The 13,401-nt window shown below is 37.8% G+C and overlaps 1 non-coding gene across 1 annotated transcript; it reads left to right on the forward strand.

Annotated features, from left to right (window-relative positions):
* The first annotated feature begins 438 nt into the window (after positions 1-438).
* Positions 439-544, forward strand: LOC120108076 (small nucleolar RNA R71). Its single transcript, XR_005509587.2, has one exon. It is a non-coding gene; the product is annotated as a small nucleolar RNA R71 (small nucleolar RNA).
* The last annotated feature ends 12,857 nt before the right edge of the window (positions 545-13,401 follow it).

Genomic DNA, 13,401 nt, shown 5'->3' on the forward strand with positions numbered 1-13,401 from the left:
GGGTCATTACCCAGTCTGGGCTGTGTTTGAGCAGCACTGATGTGTTCTTGCACGAGTTCGGAGAATTGAGGCGCTGAGGGGCACTCATAAATAGGGTGGGATGGGCTAGAACAGATAGTACACACTTGTGCTTGGGAAGAATTAATGAAATGTTCTCCCATCATGAGTTGGTCAATCTTACGGGACAATGCATCTACTTTGCTAGACAGGTCCATAGAATGACTTATTTCACAAATGCTCCCTTTTTTTTTGGAACTTGGGGGTGCTTGACGAGAACAGGAAGCATGATGGAGGGAGTTTTCATTAAGATTTTCAAATAATTGCCATGCTTCATGCTCATTTTGAAGCATGAAAGTCTTCCCGCATGCGGCATCGATCATCTGATGGTTTCGTTCAGACAATCCGTCATAGAAACATTGCACTAGCTGCCATTTAGGTATTTGATGATGTGGGCATTTACGGATTGGGTCCTGAAATCTCTCCCAAGTTTCATGAAATTCTTCTCCCTCAGTTTGGGAGAAGCTCGTGATGACATGTCTAAACTGGTTCGTTCTTCCTATGAGAATGTATTTTTTAAGAAATTCTTGTTGCATTTGATCCAAGGAATGAATCGAATTGGTTTCTAAAGAATTCAGCCATTGCTTGGCTCTATCTTTAAGGGAGAAGGGGAATAATCTAAGTTTCAAAGCATCATCAGTGAAGTTCTGAATCTTGACAGTGGTGCAAATCTCAAGAAATTCATCTAAGTGTTTATATGGGTCTTCGTTAGTGAGCCCATAAAAAGATGGGAGCATTTGGATCACACTAGACTTTATCTCATATTGTACAGCTGCTACTTCAGGTAATTGATTGCAAGATGGGGAAGTGTGAATGGTGGGGGTAAAGTACTTTCTTAGGAGTTTGGGTTGTTCTTCATGTTAGATGTATGCCCTAGAAGCTGAAAGAGTAGATGCCCTACAAGCCAATCGCAATATGTATTGCGAAGGATTTTTCTTTTGATTTGTCCAAATCATGTACATGACATTTAAATATGAATAAAGGCATAATATTTTATCATATGCTGTTGATTATATTTATGATAAACTCCTTAGATTAGGGCAATGGTTTTAAGACTATGATGAGATCATACTAGTGAGACTTAAAATCCTAAAATCCTAATCTTAAATATTCCCAGTCATTGGTATATTGAGTCGGGGATCAATGATTACCGGAAAGACTGGCATGTCTTATGTATGCTCGATGCAGAGGATGATTGATCTCACAATCATTTGTGTGGAGACACTAATATAAAGATATGGGTGCTCATTAGAAGAATGAGTTCACTGAATTGACCTACAAAGAGAAATCTTATGAAGTCTTACTTACATGTCAAAAGATGATTTTCTTAGTGGGAGTTGTGCAACTGATCCTTTGACCTGAGATCACCATGGTATCTTGTGCACATGAACCTATGTTTTGGTTTACACTCATTCATGACAATAAGTTATGTACGAGGTCTTCTGGATATGGTGGATTGTGTACGAAGATTATGAGTAGGTCAACAAGGAATTAATCACTTCTAGTAAGAGAAGATAGCATCCTATTTATTCTAATCATATGATAATTCAGGAAGCCTTTGATCAAAGCAGAATGAAAATTAGAAAGAGTTTCTAATGTTTCATTATTTGAATTATCATTAAAAGATTGAGAAAAATATGAATATGAAATTGAGTTTGACATATATTCATACTCATATACATATTTGGGATGCAGTTTGATTAAAGGATTGAATTGCATGGTAACTTGCCACTGAAGGGTATTTTTGGTATTTCCACCAAATTCCATATTTTTCGGATAGACATGACACGTTGCTAGACGTCAATCTTGTCTTATAGGTTTGATCGAATTAAAGAGTTTAATTCGATCACCAATTAGAAAGGATTCTAATTGTTAAGTTCGGGTTCGCGCAGTTTGGACTTAAATCGATTAGAAGAGTTCTAATCAAGTTGGGTCAACTCGCACTCACACCTATTGCTGGCTAAGTATGGAACCCAATGGGTCACACACAAGAAAACTTATCAAGGGTCTAATTGGATTAGATCATGTTTGCAAGATAAACATCCTAGCAGGTGTTGCAAACCTTAGCTCCTGATTCGAACTGGATTCGAATCTGATTTGAATTGGATTCGAATCTGATTCTTAATTGATCTAATTTGATTAGATCATATTCTAATATGGGTTAGCCAAGAGTTGGCACCTAAATTGGCTTGATTTGAGTCTAATTGGATTAGATTTGATAAAACATTTAATTTTGACCGTTGGATCAACATTTGGATGAAGAGAAGGATCAAATGGATGGCGCCATGGATTAGAGCCATTGGATCTTCATCATGGGATGATGGGAGATCATGATCTCGTGATGGACTTGTGATATTGACTTAGTCAACATCAGATGGCGTGAGAAAGAAGGGAATACGGTGAATTTAGAATGGCACCTCATGAAGAAGTGCCACTTGGATTGGATAAAGATGACACGTCATCATATCCTAACTACTTTCCCTTCAACCGCATCATTCTCTCTCTCCTTCTTTCTTATGGCGCCACCAATAAGGGCCTTTGGATCATCATCTAGCCTTGATCAATGGTTGAGAATGCTCCCTATTTTTCATGCGTGAGAAGAAATGAAGAGAGGCATGAGTACGGTGGATTTCATGAAGAGATGCTTAGGGAATGGATAAGGATGAAGCGCCATATCATAAGCACTTCATCTTATCCTAACTACTTCTGATATGCCCTCTCATCAAATGACACATCCCTTGATCTCACGCCCCTCTTCATGCATGAATGGATGGCTACAATGCATCCGTACGCCATCTATAAATAGGGAATGCTCCCGGTGTTTTCAAATCATCGGAAATCAATCCAACTCTCTCTCTCTCATATCCCTTCTTTCTTACATTAGTTTCTTTCTTTCTAACATTGCTTCTAGTGTGTCCTAAGCCAAGACAAGGTGGTCTTCATCAGGACAAAAGGATTAGAAGTGATTTTAGAAGGCTAAAAAAAAATAGAAAGGAAGGAAAGCAAGCCGTTAGAGTTCTTTAGAAGAATTCTGCATTAAGGATCAAAAGTCTTTGGAGCTAAAGTCTTGATCAAGTTTTCGTGTGGATCACCATTGGAGGGCGGACACTTGGACGCCTCGTAGAGATTGTACACTTTGGATTAGCGTTTGAGGTATTCTACTAATTCTGCATTTATTTTATATTATTTGATTGTAATTATTAAGGTGATCTAGGCTTAAAAGGGTTTCATGCATAGGGACTTTATTAAGAAAATTTTAAAATCCCTAGCTTCCGCTGCCCATTATGACATGCTAGAACCCTTCAGTGGTATCAGAGCTATCCTTAATTGGTTCAATCAAATAATAATGCATGATGTATGATTATTAATTTACTATGAGATAGTAATGTCATATGCTTAATGAAATGCTGAAATATATGATTCATATATGATATGATATGTAATAAAATGTCATGATATGAAATTTTCCATATGAAAATATGTTGAAGCATGTTAATTAGTTGCTTATGATTTATACATGCTATGAGATAGCTATGATGCATGATAGCTTATTTTTGATATGTTAAATATATGTTACAATTAAAGAATGTGCTAGAGACTAGTAAGCCCTCAATAAAAATTATATTAAGTCATAGTGTTAAAAAATTTTGAGCTAACCCATTCTAGAACAATTAATCTAATTGGTGTCTAAGGAAAGCACTAAAGGTGGTTACTTAATTAGGACCTTACTCTTTGAGTAAGGGGAGCCTCCCACCTGCTTACCTGGCCAATTGTTTGATTGTCTATTATGGATAAGCTTAATATTGATATAATACTATTGATAGCCTTCCTTCATGCCTCGATATTATTATGTCAAGATCCATGCTAGTTTGTTGTGCTAACACAAAACTTGCAATGGGGACTGATGTTATACTGTCTTGGTGCATTAAGATGCTTATGGCATATTTTAATATATTGCCTTGTTGTGCAACCACAAGGGCAATATTATTCGAATATGACTATATGGAAATGAAGGGTTTGACTTAACTAAAATATTATTGTTTGTTGTGCTAACACAAGGCAATAAGTATTTTAAGAGGACAAGATAAAGTTGAGAATTGCATGAGATGCAATCGGAAAGAGTTTCCTACCTTTGAACTCATAAAGGTTTGTTGTGTAACCACAAGGCTTTTTATGATGAATTAGGATCTCAACCCTACTAAGAAAAATTATATTTTCACGTTTATCATAGGAGAGGGCTATGATATTCGATAAAAATAGTAGGAGACAAATTAGATTAAAGTCCTTATCTAGTTGCAAACATGTCATCATGATTGGTCTGCTTATATTAGTCATGTTCTTACATATGTAGAATTATTAAATGGCTTCTTCACTTTCACTAAGAGGCATCTTAGATGCCAACAAGTTGACCGGACCAAACTATGTGGACTGGTTGAGGAATTTAAAGATAGTACTCACTCAGGAGAAAATTTCCTATATACTTGAAACCCCTGATCTTGGAGATCTAGGGGATGATGCTACAGAAGAGGAGGTTGCCACACATAAGATGTGGAAAAATGACAGTTTGACTGTCAAATGTATCATACTTGCCTCTATGAGCAATGAATTACAGAGGCAACATGAAGGCATGGACACTCAATCCATACTTCTCAATTTAAAAGAGTTGTATGGAGAACAAAGCAGGACTGCTAGGTATGAGATATCTAAGCAGTTGTTCCGTGCTAGAATGAATGAAGGAACTCCAGTGCAAAACCATGTTCTTATGGTTATAGACTTAATCACTAGATTAAGTCAATTAGGTTTTGCTATGGATAGTGAGCTCAGTCAGGATTTGATCCTGCAATCACTGCCTGATTCATTCTCTCAGTTTGTTGTGAACTTTCACATGAACAAGCTGAACACCTCCCTGCCCGAGCTGTTAAATATGCTCAAAACAGCTGAAGGCCATATTAAGAAGGATAAAGGTCCACTCCTTCTTATAGATGGCACTTCTAAAAGGAAATCGGGAAATAAGGGTTCTAAGAAACGATTGAACCCCAAGAGTAGCATCAAAAAGAAAAAAGGAAAGAAAAACTCCGGATCAAGTACCTGTTTTCATTGCGGCAAAGCTGGCCACTGGAAAAGGAATTGCAAGAGTTTTCTTGCAAGTATGAAGACCGATGCAAGAGTTGCATCAAAAGGTATGTTTATGTTACATGCCAACTTGTCATTAAGTTCTTCAAATTCAAATTCATGGGTATTGGATACCGGCTGTGGTTTTCACATTTGCAAATCTTTGCATGGACTACAGAAAATTAAAATTTTGAAGAAAGGTGACTTCGAGCTGTATGGCGCTGGAGGAGAGTCCATCCAGGCTGAAGCTGTTGGAACCTACAACTTGGAGTTACCTTCGGGAGAGCTCCTACAATTAGAAGATTGTTATTATATGCCCAAAATTATTAGAAATGTAATTTCCATTCCTTTGTTGTTAAAGAAAGGATTTGAAATTAATGGAAAGGGCAATGGTTGCTCTATTTATTTTTCTAATAAGCATCTTTGCAATGGCATTATGGAAAATGGTCTTCTTATTTTATTACTTAATGACAATGTCTTTCATATTAATAAAAGCAATAAAAGAAAGAGAGAGGAAGTAAATAACACCCTTCTTTGGCATTGCCGACTTGGTCACATAAGTGAATCAAGAATCAACAAGTTATACAAAGAAGAGTTCTTTGATCCTTATGATTATGAATCATTAGGAACTTGTGAATCTTGTCTTATGGGTAAAATGACTAAGTCTCTATTCACTGGACATGGAGAAAGGGCAAGTGAGTTATTAGGACTTATACACACAGATGTATGTGGTCCTATGACAACTCCAGCTAGAGGTGGATACTCTTACTTCATCACATTCACTGATGATTTATCAAGGTTCGGATATGTGTATCTTATGAAACATAAATCCGAAGCTTTTGATAAGTTTAAAGAGTATCAAAGTATGGTTGAAAAACAAACCGAAAAGTGTATTAAAATCCTTCGATCTGATCGAGGAGGTGAATACCTTTCTAGTGAGTTTTTAAATCATCTTAAAGAAAAGGGCATTCTCTCTGAATGGACACCTCCGTATACGCCACAATTAAATGGTGTAGCTGAACGGAGGAATCGTACTTTATTAGATATGGTACGGTCCATGATGTGCTTTACTGATCTTCCTATTTCCTTCTGGGGTTTTGCCCTAGAGACTGCTGCACTAATATTAAACAGGGTACCTTCTAAGTCTGTACCTAGCACTCCATATGAGATATGGAGTGGAAAGAAGCCTAATCTTAAGTATCTTAAGATATGGGGTTGTCAAGCTTATGTCAAAAGAAATTTTGGACACAAGCTAAGTGCTAGATCAGATAAATATATTTTTGTAGGTTATCCTAAAGATAGTATAGGATACATCTTCTATCATCCTACCGAACAAAAAGTTTTTGTAGGTAGGCATGCCATTTTCTTAGAAAAAGAGTTTATCTTAGAAAAGGGCAAGGATAGAAAAATAGAACTTGAAGAAGTTCAAGACCTACAAATAGAAACACAAGAAATTCTTCAACCAGATGTACCCATTGATGAGGTACAACCACAACACACATCTCCTCTCCGAAGGTCAGATAGAGTGCGAAGAGCACCTGAGAGATATGGGTTCATCATTGAAAATGATGAAGCCCACATTGTTCAGAATAATGATCCTCTGACCTATTCGGAAGCTGTCATGAGTAATGACTCTGACAAATGGCTAGAAGCCATGAAATCCGAAATAGATTCTATGTATACCAACCAAGTATGGACTTTGGTTGATGCACCAGAGGGTGTAAACCCTATAGGTTGCAAATGGATCTATAAGAAAAAGATTGGAGCAGATGGCCAAGTAGAAACCTACAAGGCTAGATTGGTGGCAAAAGGTTTCAGGCAAAAGCAAAGAATTGACTATGATGAAACTTTTTCGCCAGTAGCTATGCTCAAATCTATTTGGATTTTGCTTGCAATAGCTGCATACTATGATTATGAAATCTGGCAGATGGATGTCAAAACCGCCTTCCTTAATGGTTATCTTGAGGAAGAAGTTTACATGACACAGCCAGAAGGATTTGTCTCAAGTAAGAGAGCAAATCAAGTATGCAAGCTTAAGAGATCCATTTATGGATTAAAGCAAGCATCGAGGAGTTGGAACATCCGTTTTGATACAACAGTCAAAGAGTTTGGTTTTATCAAAAATGTGGATGAACCATGTGTGTACAAGAAGACTAGTGGGAGTGCCATTGTCTTCTTAATATTGTATGTAGATGACATACTGATCATTGGAAATGATATTCCAATGTTACAATCGGTCAAGACTTGGCTGTCAAAAAGCTTTTCCATGAAAGACTTGGGAGAAGCATCCTATATACTTGGTATAAAGATCTATAGGGATAGATCTAAAAGGATGCTAGGCTTGTCCCAGTCTAGGTACATAGATAATGTGCTGAAAAGATTCAGCATGGAAGAAAGTAAAAGAGGTTATTTGCCTATGAGTCATGGCATACGTCTCTCTAAGAAGATGTCTCCTAAGACATCTGAAGAGAGGAATAGAATGAATTCTATTCCCTATGCTTCGGCAATAGGATCGATTATGTATGCTATGCTATGTACTAGGCCTGATGTTGCTTATGCCTTAGGCATAACAAGTAGATTTCAGGCTGATCCAGGAGAGGATCATTGGATAGCTGTGAAAAATATTCTTAAGTACTTGAGAAGGACTAAAGATATTTTTCTAGTTTATGGAGGATCTGAGTTGAAACTAGAAGGATTTTCTGATTCTAGTTTTCAATCAGATCCAGATGATAGCAAGTCCACTTCAGGGTATGTCTTTACCCTAAATGGTGGTGCAGTGAGCTGGAAGAGTTCCAAACAGCAAACTGTAGCAGACTCAACTACTGAGGTAGAATACATTGCTGTAAGTGAAGCCGCTAAGGAAGCTGTCTGGATGAAGAAGTTCATCTCTGAGTTAGGAGTAGTTCCCGAGATTGCTGGACCAGTCCCAGTTTATTGTGATAACACTGGAGCTGTTGCTCAAGCGAAGGAACCAAGGTCTCATCACAAATCCAAGCACATTCTAAGACGCTTCCATCTTGTTCGAGAGATTGTCGAGAGACAAGACATAGTCATTGAACGAGTAGACACCAAGAACAACCTAGCAGACCCGTTCACTAAAGCTCTACCACAACAGCAGTTCGATCGCCACCTTGATTGTATGGGGATAAAATATAAGAGCGATTGGCTTTAGTGCAAGTGGGAGATTGAAAGAGTAGATGCCCTACAAGCCAATCGCAATATGTATTGCGAAGGGTTTTTCTTTTGATTTGTCCAAATCATGTACATGACATTTAAATATGAATAAAGGCATTATATTTTATCATATGCTGTTGATTATATTTATGATAAACTCCTTAGATTAGGGCAATGGTTTTAAGACTATGATGAGATCATACTAGTGAGACTTAAAATCCTAAAATCCTAATCTTAAATATTTTCAGTCATTGGTATATTGAGTCGGGGATCAATGATTACCGGAAAGACTGGCATGTCTTATGTATGCTCGATGCAGAGGATGATTGATCTCACAATCATTTGTGTGGAGACACTAATACAAAGATATGGGTGCTCATTAGAAGAATGAGTTCACTGAATTGACCTACAAAGAGAAATCTTATGAAGTCTTACTTACATGTCAAAAGATGATTCTCTTAGTGGGAGTTATGCAACTGATCCTTTGACCTGAGATCACCATGGTATCTTGTGCACATGAACCTATGTTTTGGTTTACACTCATTCATGACAATAAGTTATGTACGAGGTCTTCTGGATATGGTGGATTGTGTATGAAGATTATGAGTAGGTCAACAAGGAATTAATCACTTCTAGTAAGAGAAGATAGCATCCTATTTATTCTAATCATATGATAATTCAGGAAGCCTTTGATCAAAGCAGAATGAAAATTAGAAAGAGTTTCTAATGTTTCATTATTTGAATTATCATTAAAAGATTGAGAAAAATATGAATATGAAATTGAGTTTGACATATATTCATACTCATATACATATTTGGGATGCAGTTTGATTAAAGGATTGAATTGCATGGTAACTTGCCACTGAAGGGTATTTTTGGTATTTCCACCAAATTCCATATTTTCCGGGTAGACATGACACGTTGCTAGACGTCAATCTTGTTTTATAGGTTTGATCGAATTAAAGAGTTTAATTCGATCACCAATTAGAAAGGATTCTAATTGTTAAGTTCGGGTTCGCGCAGTTTGGACTTAAATCGATTAGAAGAGTTCTAATCAAGTTGGGTCAACTCGCACTCACACCTATTGCTGGCTAAGTATGGAACCCAATGGGTCACACACAAGAAAACTTATCAAGGGTCTAATTGGATTAGATCATGTTTGCAAGATAAACATCCTAGCAGGTGTTGCAAACCTTAGCTCCTGATTCGAACTGGATTCGAATCTGATTTGAATTGGATTCGAATCTGATTCTTAATTGATCTAATTTGATTAGATCATATTCTAATATGGGTTAGCCAAGAGTTGGCACCTAAATTGGCTTGATTTGAGTCTAATTGGATTAGATTTGATAAAACATTTAATTTTGACCGTTGGATCAACATTTGGATGAAGAGAAGGATCAAATGGATGGCGCCATGGATTAGAGCCATTGGATCTTCATCATGGGATGATGGGAGATCATGATCTCGTGATGGACTTGTGATATTGACTTAGTCAACATCAGATGGCGTGAGAAAGAAGGGAATACGGTGAATTTAGAATGGCACCTCATGAAGAAGTGCCACTTGGATTGGATAAAGATGACACGTCATCATATCCTAACTACTTTCCCTTCAACCGCATCATTCTCTCTCTCCTTCTTTCTTATGGCGCCACCAATAAGGGCCTTTGGATCATCATCTAGCCTTGATCAATGGTTGAGAATGCTCCCTATTTTTCATGCGTGAGAAGAAATGAAGAGAGGCATGAGTACGGTGGATTTCATGAAGAGATGCTTAGGGAATGGATAAGGATGAAGCGCCATATCATAAGCACTTCATCTTATCCTAACTACTTCTGATATGCCCTCTCATCAAATGACACATCCCTTGATCTCACGCCCCTCTTCATGCATGAATGGATGGCTACAATGCATCCGTACGCCATCTATAAATAGGGAATGCTCCCGGTGTTTTCAAATCATCGGAAATCAATCCAACTCTCTCTCTCTCATATCCCTTCTTTCTTACATTAGTTTCTTTCTTTCTAACATTGCTTCTAGTGTGTCCTAAGCCAAGACAAGGTGGTCTTCATTAGGACAAAAGGATTAGAAGTGATTTTAGAAGGCTAAAGAAAAATAGAAAGGAAGGAAAGCAAGCCGTTAGAGTTCTTTAGAAGAATTCTGCATTAAGGATCAAAAGTCTTTGGAGCTAAAGTCTTGATCAAGTTTTCGTGTGGATCACCATTGGAGGGCGGACACTTGGACGCCTCGTAGAGATTGTACACTTTGGATTAGCGTTTGAGGTATTCTACTAATTCTGCATTTATTTTATATTATTTGATTGTAATCATTAAGGTGATCTAGGCTTAAAAGGGTTTCATGCATAGGGACTTTATTAAGAAAATTTTAAAATCCCTAGCTTCCGCTGCCCATTATGACATGCTAGAACCCTTCAGAAGCCAGTCCGGCTGACATATTATTAATTCTGAGACATAATTTTGTACTTGACTATTTATTATTGAATAAATAAAAGGCATCTTTTTCATTCATATTGTTTATGTGTCTATGAATCATCCAAGAAATTAATAAGATGATGATGCATATTTCCAAGAGTTGAGAATTTGAGCCATATATCATTGGTGATTAATTTCTAAATGCTCCTAATCGATGGATCATCGCGAGGACGGTGATCGATCCGATGAGATCGTGCACACATTACTTTCCTTATGGATGGACGAGACTCGAGTCCACGGTGTGGGGACACTGAAGTAATAGTGCAGGTGCTTGTTAGAGAACAAGGATACTGAACGTGACCAAGACAAGAAGTCACTTGGATGTCTATCCACTCATCAGTGACTTGCTTGATGTTGCAGTAGTATGACTGGTTCTTTGATCTGCGGTGTTTCGGCTACTCACGGTGAGGTTATTGTAGTTTGACTGCACGAATACATGGTCTCTAGACATATGGGTCCATGTAGTATAGATTGGCTGCAGTAGGTTCACTGTAGGAGTAGGGTATGCACCTATATGGAATCTATCGACCTTGATAGATAAGCAGAGATCCTATGTGATTTATAAGACTGAGTTCGTAAGACCTCGGCCGAGGCAGTATGCATAGTGGAGAAAGAGTTTTCCACTCTCGAGCTTAAGTCGAATAAATCTTGACATATGACAGACGATGGGGTTTAACGAGTTGTCCATGACCTCCATCCTTTAAAGATCTACGATAGAAGTGTTAGCATCCCTCATATGCCATGAAAATTTCAAAATAATTTTCAGATTGTAGCGGAAAAACATATGCGGGATCCGTTCATCGCATAAACGTGTTTTAAAACCTTTCGCTTGCAGATAGATTAGAATTAAATTATTTTAAACCATTTTAAAATCATTAAGAAGATCAGATCTTCACCTTGTGCGGGTAGATGGTCTCCGCAAATATGATTTACGTGAATTTGTAGGAGGCTCAATGGAAGCCGCACACGCGTCTGGCCTCTACGGATATTCACACAAAGTAATGAGTTGATCGAAGCCTTTGAACCCCTCTTTTATGGTGTGTGGATAGAGATGAGCTCCTAAATTCAAATTAGGAGAGGGGTGGCCCCTCCTTTTTTCTTCACGCCACCAGCCAAGGGAGGGGTGTAGGCCCCTCCCTCTTCTCCCATTTGGTTAGCCCCACTTAATCAAATTAAGTGGGGATTGGGTTAGGACTAGTTCTAGGTCCAATCCTATTCAAAATAGGACTAAGTGCACCCAATTTAATTCCTCCAAATCCTAATCCAATTAGAATTTAATTGAACCATGACTCAATTGAACTCTTCAATCCTAATCCAATTAGGAGTCATTTAATTAATTAGATTAAAATTAAAATTAATTAAGACTTAAGAAAATTCTAATCTAATTAGGACTTATTCAAATTTCAGCCCTAAGACAATTAGGACTTTAGAAATCCTATTCCAAGTAGGACTCTAATTTAATTTGAAATTCTAATCCAATTAAGACTTCATGAATCCCACTCCAAGTAGGACTCATGATCAAGTCCAATTAAATAAATAAATTAAATTGCAATCCGATTGCAATTGTTCCTTCTTCTAACCACTAACTCTTAGCGGGTTTTCATTTATCAATCTAAATGATTATCACATTCAACCATCGGATCGGTCAATACCTCTAATGTGTATGACCCCATAGGTTCTATTCTGACTGGTAGTGAGATATATTGCGATCTCTATCACAATATCATTGAAAACTCCTTTCAATGGGTTGAAATAATTCCAACTCAACTCACCAGGGATTATCGACCATCAAGAAGATCATTGTGAGTCTCACCATCCACCAGTAACACCTAGCAGTATGTAATGGCTATCCAGCAGAATAGAATGATGAACCTCTAGGTGCAGTTTTCGTATGATACAGTCCTTCTATCATGAATCCCTACGAACCGGAGGTCATGGATAACTCGTCAAACCCCGTCGTCTGTCATATGTCTATATTTATTTGACTTGAGTTCGAGAGTCGAAAACTCTTTTCCACTATATATTCTGTCCTGGCCAAGGTCTTAGAACTCAGTTTTATAAATCACATAGGATCTCTCCTCATCTATCAAGGTCGATAGATTTCATGTAAGTGCATACCCTACCCGTACAGTGAACCTACTGCAGCTAATCTACACAACAAGGATCCATATGACTAGAGACCATGTATATGTGCAGTCAAACTACAATATCCTCACTGTGAATAGCCGAAGCACCGCAGGTCAAAGGACCAGTCACACTACTACAACATCAAGCAAGTCACTGACGAGTGGACAGACATCCAAGTGACTTCTTGTCTTGGTCACGCTCAGTACCCTTGTTCTCTAACAAGCACCTGCATTATCACTTCAGTGTCCCTACACTGTGAACTCGAGTCTCGTCCATCTATAAGAAAAGCGATCTGTGCACTGATCGAATCGATCACCATCCTCGTGATAATCCATTGATCAGGAGCATTTAGAAATTAATCACCAATGATACATGGCTCAAATTCTCAACTCTTGAGAATATGTATCATCATCTTATTAATTTTTTGGACGATTCAT

The sequence above is a fragment of the Phoenix dactylifera genome, chromosome 18 (assembly GCF_051530095.1).
Source record: "Phoenix dactylifera cultivar Ajwa chromosome 18, Ajwa_hap1_PhDact_Kaust_v1.1, whole genome shotgun sequence".
NCBI lineage: Eukaryota > Viridiplantae > Streptophyta > Magnoliopsida > Arecales > Arecaceae > Phoenix > Phoenix dactylifera.